This window comes from Silene latifolia, chromosome 1, assembly GCF_048544455.1.
Source record: "Silene latifolia isolate original U9 population chromosome 1, ASM4854445v1, whole genome shotgun sequence".
In the NCBI taxonomy this organism is placed as follows: Eukaryota; Viridiplantae; Streptophyta; class Magnoliopsida; order Caryophyllales; family Caryophyllaceae; genus Silene; species Silene latifolia.
The window spans coordinates 75,794,161-75,804,705 of NC_133526.1; the positions used below are offsets into that span (position 1 = coordinate 75,794,161).

Genomic DNA, 10,545 nt, shown 5'->3' on the forward strand with positions numbered 1-10,545 from the left:
TTTGAATCTTTGCAGGAGGTTGAGGTGGGGGCATCGAGCCCCCAGTGTACCCCGAGACCTTCGAATACACCGATGCGACGGGGATGACGACGATCTCCGAGCTTCGCGACTTTGACGCGGCGGTGAGAGATGCTGGCCTAGACGAGTGGCAGCATCTGATTCGAAGGGTATGTTCCCCAACTTAATCAGCTTTTGTATAAGACTACACTTGTTGAAACTTATCCAATCATTGAGAATCCTTGTTTATTGAAATGTAGGTTGCGCCATTCCGGTTCGTGGCTTTGTGGAGGGTAGCCAACCGGCTACGGGCTACTGCTATCGAGGCACTTGCTGTCGGTCGAGGACGTCAGGTATAAACCTTCCGTTTACTTCATTTTTGAATTTTCTAACTTTCTTTATGTTTGAAATGATTGACATGAGCCAATTCTTGTCGTTTGCAGAGGGAGCGTGACTTGGAGCGAGAGCTAGCCTAGTCCCGAGAGGAGACGACTCGCCTACTGAGGGAGCTAGAGGTCCGCGACGCCGAGATCGCTGCTCTCGAGGCGAGAGTTACCGAGTTGGGTGGCGACCAGCAGTAGCTCGTTGCTTTTTGTTGTTTTTGTTGTTGGCTGTACTTCACACACTTTTGTACATTTTGGGACCTTCATTTTGCCCTTTATACACTTTATTTCGGGTTCGAGCCCCCAGTTTGGTGTACATATTCCTTTTGGTTGTATATATGATGGCCTGAGTGCCTTTGCTGTTGGGTTGTATGTTTGTACCTGCAGGTTAGCTTTGAACAAGTTTGGTAGACAACGGTTTATGCCGTCATGCTGCCGACATTTATACAGAAATTGCACATAAAACACATATTTGTACACATGGCCTAAATTAGCGCAAGACAAAGACTCGAGAAAATGCAAAAAATTTATCGAAAATGACCGGACGGTAGGGAGGGTTACCCCCTAAAAAAGATGATAACAGAAACATATAAGTTTGAAATTAAACGGGAGTGAAATGATTCCCCAAAAAAAGAAAAAAAAAATTAAAAGAAATGGTTAAGTTTGAAAATGAATTATTAAATTGGTGAAATGATTCCCCAAAAAAAAAAATTAAAATAAATGGCTAAGTTTGAAAATGAATTATTAAATTGGTGAAATGATTCCCCAAAAAAGAAAATTAAAAAGAAATGGCTAAGTTTGAAAATGAATTATTAAATTGGTGAAATGATTCCCCAAAAAAGAAAATTAAAAAGAAATGGGTAAGTATGCTGAAATGACGAGAATGCCGATGTTGCCTTGAAATGCGTGCCCGTGGAATTAGGAAACTCGAAAACATGGTAATTTGACGGAATTGCCAAAAATAGAACCCATACGAATAGGAAATTATGCTTTAAGGAATTAGGAAATAACCAATGCGGAAAATCACAGAAATACAGCTGACGAAGAGGCGCAGCAGCAGCTGCGTCTCTTTAAAGAGGCGCAGCAGCAGCTGCGTCTCTTTAAAGAGGCGCAGCAAGTGCTGCGCCTTTTCCTCAGTGTGTCCGTCCTGACAGATTTTAGGAAACAACTTTTAGTATAAATATAGACGTCGATGGAGGTTTTATTCACATAATTATTCCGTCTTTCTCCGTCTTATTACATAAAACTCTCTAATTAATCATACATCATGAATACTTTAGAAATCCGTCTCAAAGAATGGACCAAGAGTTCTCAAATGTAGAGAAACATGATATGGGTGCCTATAACTTTGGATCAATTTTGAGCTTGAAGCTAATTAAGGTTATCAAACCATTCTTGGATGCTTGTCTTGAGTATTGGGACCCGAACTATCACGTATTTGCCTTTCCTGGAGGTGATATCCGCCCATTCCCTGAAGAAATTGCTGCAATTGGTGGTTGGGACCCGGAACATTTACCTGCTATTCCCAGTACTTCTCAAGGGTATAAAAAAAATTTAGGTATTTGCTTGGATTGACAAGAGCTGAGGTTGACCGTCTTGTGACCTCAAAAGGAGTCCGAATGTTGGATTTCATTGATCGATTCATAAATAGGGCAGATCCTACTATCTCTTATGTTGCAAGGCGAAGGGCATTCGGGTTTTGCCTATTGCATGTTTATGTCCTTCAAGGGCATGTTGATGAGAATATGAGAGGTGACCCTCGCTATTTGAGCCTAGTTGAGCAGATGGATCTGCGCAGAAGCCCAGCTTGCCTATGTTTAGGAGAGATCCTGTTGAGGTTAGATAACAGGAAAGCTAACCGCAACCTTCCTTATTTGGGAAGTCCCATCATTTTGCAGGTAAAAGAACACAACTTTTCTTTCTCTTTTTTCGTTTTTTTTTTGTTTTTTTTCTTGTTTTTTCGAATACTAATACCTGCTTTTGGTAGGTCTGGCTTATGGAGCGCCTTCGATTGATCGAGCCCCCAGTTAATGTTCCTGCTTATCATTCTCGCTCAATTGCAATGAGGACTAGGCTTTACATGGTGGACTTTACTCGAGTCTGCAACTACTGGGAGAACAAGCTGTAGAGCGAGGATGGTGATGTGACCATAATTAGCGCATATTTAGCCCCCGAATTAGCCTTGTTCCCATGCTTTTTAGTGCATATTTGGGTCATTTATTGTCTTTAGTTCTTTCTTTTGCATATTCTTTGAGATTTTGATCCCTTGGTAGGAAAGGAGTGCAAATCTTGCATTTTCATGGCAAAACGAGACTAAATTGATTGAATTCAATGACCAAGCATCAAGGAGAGATAAGATTAGAAGGCCTTTGTACATATGATAGTAGATGAGCAATGTCGAGAAAGGATCCTTGCGTCCCCGAGGAAATCCCCAAGGATTTTATGAAGAAAAGGGAAGAAAAGAAGAAGAAATAATGCTGAGCTACAATCCGAGCGGCTTCTCCACAATCCGCCCGTCCTCCACAAGCACAATCCGTGTGTCTTCCTTCAAAGACGCCCGGGTTAGCAGCCACCATAATCCGTCCGGATTCCCTTGAAGACGCCCGTCTTCCCCCGCCTGAATCCGCCCGTCCCGACTCCAATACGCACGGATTCCAGTACAGCGAAATTTCGTCTTCTCCAAGCTACAAAGAAAGAAGCCCTTCCTTCGAAAAATACCGGCTCCTCCCTGCTCAATCTAAAAAGTGTAATTACTAGTTTAGCCCTTAGTTAACCCTAATGCATCCACCTAATTTCCGCTATAAATACCCCATTAGTCTAATTAGAAGAGCATGTTCTTCTTATCAATTATTAGAGTAGTTAATATCAATCAAATCCCTCTTTAGTTTTGTAATCAACAATTAATCAAGTTTTAATACAAGTTTTATTTCCTTAATCTCTCTTTTGTTCATCCTTTACTTTGGGTAATTGAAGATTATTTGGGTTATTATTGGGAGATTGACAACCTCTCAATCAAGCATCAAGTACTTCTTTTATCTTTGCTTTATTATTGGAATCATTAGTAGGTATAATTCTCTTAATCCCTTTTTAATTATTGTTAATTACTTTCATTTATTCATCATGTTTCCTTTTGTTGGTATGATTGACAACCTTGCTAGCATGATCAACATGATAATGAGTGAGTAGTGACCTAGCTAGGGTTAATGGGTAATTGGGGGAAACCAACATGGGGAGTGATTCATGCTTAAATTAATATGCTTTCATGATTTATTTGTTTGCTTGTTTTTTTCTCAACTCATGCACATGTTATGTTTGATGATATGCGAGCCTATGAATCCTTGCATTTTTTACCAATCACCTATCTTTTCAATGAGACTTGTAAGACATAAACCAACTCGAGTCTCATTAGACCATGCATGTTGTTGAGTAGGGAAGATTAGGTCGTTTGTAGGTGTTGTACAATCTAATCGATTCGGCTCCGGGACCCAAACTTTCCTAGGATTGTAAGATATAACCCAACTCAATCCATCACAACAATAATTGCTTGCTTATAATTTGAGAACATGTTTGTATGATCAATTCCCATGATTCCCCTATGACCCCATGACACCCTAGTGCTTTTTATCAATTGTTTACAACCCTTTTAATTCATCTTGCTTATTTACTTTCATTGCTATTTAGTTTAGTGACCTTCTACATCAACCCAAATTGTGACACCCCTAAGACACCACTAGTTTCAATAGAAATCTCATCTCAATTCCCGTCCCTTGGGATCCGACCTTTACTTGCCTCTTTACTAATTGTAGAGTTGTTTGTGAAGCTATAAATTGTGTTTTGATTCAGACGTGACCCAACGACAACATCTATTCAATTGTGAACACGAAACGGAATCGAACCAAAAATGGCGCCGTTGCCGGGGACGGTGTTAGCTTGATTTAGATTTTCTTACATTGTTATTAGTTGTCTTTCTTTTCCTTGGGGAAGTAAAACTCCTCAAGGTTTGTTCTAATTATTTTCGAGTTGTTTGATATTTTAAATGTCTAGAAGGTCACAAGGTGATTTGTTACCTTTTGATCATGAAATTGAAAGAACTTTGACAACCAATAGAAGACTTGCTAGGAGGAATTTGAGAGGTATTGGTGAGGTTGTAGATATTCAACCAACTATTGAGTTCATCAATCCTTTTGCAAGAGAAGGTGAGGAGAACCCATTACAAAATACCACACAAAATCAACCTACAATGCCTAAGTTTTCATCACATTCCGTACCTACCGAGGAGAACCTACCCAATGGTACTCCCACACCACAACATTTGACCAGAAATTTTATTGCTAAATCCGCCTTTATCCAATTAGTCGAAAGGAGCCAATTTGGGGGGATTCCTAGTGAAGACCCTCATTCCCATATGGAAACCTTTTGTGACTATTGTGATGCGATTTCTCAAACCGGTGTAACTCAAGACCAAATTCGATGGGTCTTATTTCCTTTTTCTCTAATTGGCACCGCGAAACAATGGTTGAAGGGCCTTGATAAGGCCACTCTCGGAATTGATTCTTGGAAGAAGTTGGCTCTAGCTTTCTACAAAAAATTCTACCCACCGGAAAAGACTAACATGCTAAGAGCTCAAATTACGGGGTTTAAGCAAAGGGATGAAGAATCTGTGTATGAAGCTTGGGAGCGGTTCAAGGGAATTTGTCGCTCATGTCCTCACCATGGACTTAGCGAGTGGTTCTTGGTACAACAATTTTGGAACGGTTTATATGAAGATTCAAGGAACATTCTCAATATGGGATCAAATGGAATGTTCACTGAAGTTGATGACAATCATGATGGAAAAGTAGATCTATATACTTACATATTCATATATATGTTAATTTAATTTGTCATAAAATTAAAGATGAATCTTATGCATGCAAACAATAAAATAAAATAAGGAAGAACCATTATCCTTACATTGTATTTTCGGTTCAAATGGGCACAAAAGAAATCTCCTTTTCTTTTGTTCTTGAGCTTTCCTTTTGGATGAACAAAGATCCAAGTGTAGGATCTCTCCCAAGGAATTATACCCAAAGCTTACTCTTAATAAAATTAATATTATATGAACTAGTACAATATTAATCTTGTAGAAAATGACCCAAAATATTATATGTAACACTTAATATTTCGGTTTTTGGAGGAGGAAGAATGAGAGCTTTTTATCTCTCTAAAACTCTTATTTTAGATAAGTGAAAGTATGAATGAATAATACAATTACATTATTGTATATTAGGTAAAGTTAAGAGGAAAAACCAAGTGGTTTTCCTCTTCATTAAACCGGGTGGGAGAGAGGCAAAGGGGAGCCAATGCATGCATAGATTGTTCTTCACAATAAACAATAGGGTTGCATGGCTAGATTAGTAGGTAATCATTGTGTTTACCATTAACTTAATCAAACACAATATTATCCTAATCCTCCTCCTTATTTCGGCACATTGAGATAATATGGGATCCATTTTATTTTTGTCAATTTGTCTTATGTCACATGTCATATGTCACATAAATTTGTTATGTATTTTTAACATATTAAAAATCAACGTATTAGTAAAAATACGTCACATACAAAAATCGACTTAGTAATTCATAATTACTTGTACCAAAATAATTTACCAATTTATAAATCACAATAAATTGTATTTATAATAATTCATTCAATTTCAATTGTTTCTTTAAACAATAATTTCATCCGAGTAATGATACAATTCGATTACTCAGACCGTATCTCATTTAATCACATTTCAATTTGATACGTAAATTTTACTTCCAAAATCGTCCGTCAATTTTCAAGTAATTTAATTAACTCGTAACATTATACGATTAATTAAATGATCAATTAAGAGTGTTGCCCTATAGGTATGACCTAGGGGTCAACTCGATCACCACCGTCACACACGAAGAAATGTCAAACTCTAGTCACCAACCATTACCGATATATGTTGACCAGTTGACAGTAAAAAATACTTCCCAATTGTATTCTTTAAAACGAGACTTAAACATGTGATCATCATGATCAACAGTCGTGATCACATTATTGTCGGAGGACACACATTCCAACAATCTCCCACTTGTCCTCGACAAGTGTGCGTCACCAATTCTCTTGTCCTATTATTATCTCCCACTCAATGCAAGGTGTCTTTCAGGTCGTACTTGCAAGTGATCATATCGAGAGTGGTTTCCTCGATCCGAGAATAACCGATTGACCGGACTTATCTATCATAGATACTTTCCGAGCGTGGCCACGCATTTCCAGTTCATTACTCCTCGAGTGGCCCTGAGATATTGTTATAACCCTGACTAGGGGTGGACAATTCCTATCGCACTCATTCCCTTCGACTAGCCACAGCCATCATAACCCAAAATATGCCCATTTGACCCCATTTACGAAGGTCGTAGTAACACAAATCAAAGTTAATCTGAAACTGTGCCATCTTAGGCGAATAGTCTTTAGTCAAAAGAATCGACTCATTCGAATACTATAGTAGCTCTCGCCACGACCAGGCTATATAAATTTGCCAGAACTCTATAAGCGGTCATTAGGCCCAACAAAAAGTTCCTAACAGTCTGCCTATGTGATCGACTAGTCATCTCACATGACTCTATGGCACTTAAACTTGCCATCAATCGCATCACACTCTAGTCACTTCGAGACGTCACCTCATACAAGTAACTATGGGCAAATACAATGTTAATCCGTGTTCACTTTAACGGGGTTCAATTGTCTCCACAACCCGTTTGGATATAACAATGTACAAGGTGAGTTAATAATAACTCAAACGACAAATGTTGACATCACACTCGGGTAGTCAATATCATATTACAACCTTCTGATGTATATCGTAAGTGTAAACACTTATTAATTGCAATAGAAGTTTAACATGCCATGTGTCCATGTGTTCAAACTTCTTACACTTGCATTCCCTTCACATTCATGTTCTCTCTCATAGTATGAATCTTACCAAGTACACATCAAGGTTCCCGACCTTGGTTTCGGTTCCTTAACTTGAAAAAACTTCCTTATCGATCATCACATAACGAACGAATTTGTGGTGAATGACATAACTTGTACTGATCAAGTACTCCATCCACACACAATGTACTAGGTACATGTTTTGTAGAGTCTTGCAACAATTTGCCAAGACGATTGGCCTAGCACTTCTCACAAGTCCTAGCATAGTTAGGAAAGATTAGTTTTGAGTAACTTCTTATTAAACTAAGTATCTTCCCAATAACCTCTTATTTCTCCTTTTGATTTGAAAAGTTAGAATTTTCATAAATCTTTACGTGTGTTCGAACTTTCTATAATGTGCAACCTCTTATCACATAATAGAGTATTCCGTCAAACACCGAAATCGCTCATCGGATTCTACTTGAGAATTCATGACGTTTCTTTGTGGCTTACCAATGAATCATCATGCTCTTATGCATATGATTCACTTTTTGGACAGGTGCATGATTATTCTAATGGCGGAAACATTAGTAACTTTTAATCATGACATCAACTATATTTAGGTTCAAGGAACGACCATGACTGCTAATGGCAATTCCATTTCATTTAGATGAATAACCTATGTTTCTGTTGATTCGATGTGTATCTCCCAATACTTATCCAACATTCCTTGATGTAATTGGATTCATCATAGTCCATTTTCATCCAGAATTGGAAACTCAAATGCTTCTTTTATGAAAGAAGGTATTAGCTCGTCATTCTTCAATGAGTGATGAGTTGTAAACATTCAAAGGATGATAGCTCCCACTAAATTTCATGTCTTCACATGAAAATTTCCTAACTCCCACTCAATTCTACATATTTCAAAATTGACTTCTCAATCGAAACTTTTCAAGAATTGAAATATAAATTGCATTGCCAAGTTATTAAGATCAAACCATATATGTTCCCATCATATCCCTTCAAAATACCTATTTTGAAGAGGTCTCATCTTAACCTTACGGAAAGAGATTTTAAATCTCTAACACACTCATGTCATAATGATGTGTAGCAATGTCATTATTCAAATATAAATAATATCTAGAACACGTCCTTCGAAATACCCTTTCGGAAGGAGGTTTAACCATTTCATAATGAGGTTAAGCAATGACATTTGCGTGGTTAAAACTTGGCCATTGAAGATATCGGTATATCAATCTTTGCAACTCGATCATAACTAGTATGTTACTATGATTCATTTAGGCTCTTAAGTAAATCTCAAGGTTGAAACTATTGGTCAAAATTTATCATATAGAGCTTAGTCAAAAACTTGTTAAGACTTTACATTAGTCTTTTTTCTTCCAAAACTTTCTTTTGGTCTCCTCGTGTAGTTATCTTGAGAATATACTCTTATGATTACTTCACTTGGTCTCTTTAGTCATATAGAACTAACTTGAGACCATATATATCATCTATTCGGTATACTATGTAAATAGATATACCTTCATTCAAATCATTCTCTCTTGCGTAGATCTTCATTTACACAAGTACACAATTTTTATCTTGTCTCGTGTGTTGTGTCCTCATTTTTTTCTCCCACTCTATCTTTATAATAAATACACTATAGATTCAAAGATAGCATATGAGACACAAATAATGATTTGAAGTATAAGGAGAACTACCTCATAGGTTGACTAATAGTTTTAGATTTCATATGTGTACTTGGTGATTGACATACCTTTAAGAAAGTTCATAGACTTAACACCACTTTATAAATGATCATACACAAGCCTTAAGCATGTGGACATATAATGAAACCCGTCATTATAGTTGTCTATTAGATCACTTCAAGCGAATAATCTTATGTTTCTAAGAGCAAGCATTTAAATATGAATTTTAGAACAAAAGGATAAAATGATAAAAACGGGTGACTTGGGTTGCAAACCAAGTCACCATTATCCAAAATACAACCCATTATCCAAAATACTTTTCCATGTCGAACACGGAAACTTAAGGTTCTAAAATCCAAAACATAATTTAAAATAAGACAATGAAAAGCAAAGCTCCATAAAAGCTATCCCTAGCTTCTCGATGGTTTCTCATGCTTGCTTTTCTTTTCCCTTGTCTTTGCTTGGTGGAGGCCCTATTTACAATAAAAAGGGAGATACATTATCATAACTTTGCATCATGATGCCATAGTTGAATTAGAAACATAAAAGAAGGATAGTCATTTACCTACTGGAGTGATCTTTCCAGCCTTAATATCACCAAGGTATTTGGAACAATTTCTTTTCCAATGTCCCATACCATTACAATAGTGGCATTTATCAAGAGGACCCTTCTTGATCTTTGAAGTGCTAGCTTCATTAGGCATAGCTTTGGTGAAAGTGGGAGCTTGCTTCTTACCCTTCCTTGCATTCCTTTTGAACTTCCCCTTACTCTTAGTGCTTATGTTAAGCACATCCTTGGGTGGGTTCACATTTAACCCCATGTCCCTTTCGGCTTGCACAAGTAACTTGTGCAATTCTTCAAGAGACACATCCTTGTCTTGCATGTTAAAATTCACCCGGAATTGAACATACTCTTTCACTTTGGACAAAGAGTGTAGAATCCTATCTACAACGAGTTCTTTGGGGATTTCAACCTTTTGAATTTTCAAGGTCTCGACAAGCTCCATGAGTTTGAGCACATGAGGGCTAACCTTTTGGCCCTCTTTGAAGTCGATATCAAAGAATGCCGCGGCCGCCTCATATTGGACGATCCGCGGAGTTTGTGAAAACATTGTCACAAGCTTGGAGTAAATCTCATTAGCATTGCCCATTTTAAAGGCTCTCCTTTGGAGGTCCGCCTCCATCGCAAATATCAAGACATTTTTCATTGCGGCGGACTCCTTTTGGTAAGCCTCATATGCTTCCCTAGTGGCGGCGGTCGACCTAGTAGTAGGTTCGGGTGGAGAGGCCTCGGTAAGGTAACGAAGCTTGTCGTCACCTTAGGCGGCCAATTTGAGTTGGGCATCCCAATCGGAGAAATTTGACCCATTCTTTTCAAGTTTACATCGATCCATAAAGGATCGGAGCCATGATGAACTAGCGAGAGGTGTGGCGTTTGGAATTGGTGTTGCCATTTGTTATGAGAAAAAGAAGTGGTCTACAAAACAAAATATAAGGAGTAAAACAAATGTCGTTTTAATAATACTCGTAAAAA

General features: G+C 37.9%; 1 non-coding gene across 1 annotated transcript; it reads right to left on the bottom strand.

Annotated features, from left to right (window-relative positions):
- Positions 1–4,992: 4,992 nt before the first annotated feature.
- LOC141618746 (small nucleolar RNA R71) lies at positions 4,993–5,099 on the bottom strand. Its single transcript, XR_012531489.1, has one exon. It is a non-coding gene; the product is annotated as a small nucleolar RNA R71 (small nucleolar RNA).
- Positions 5,100–10,545: the final 5,446 nt, after the last annotated feature.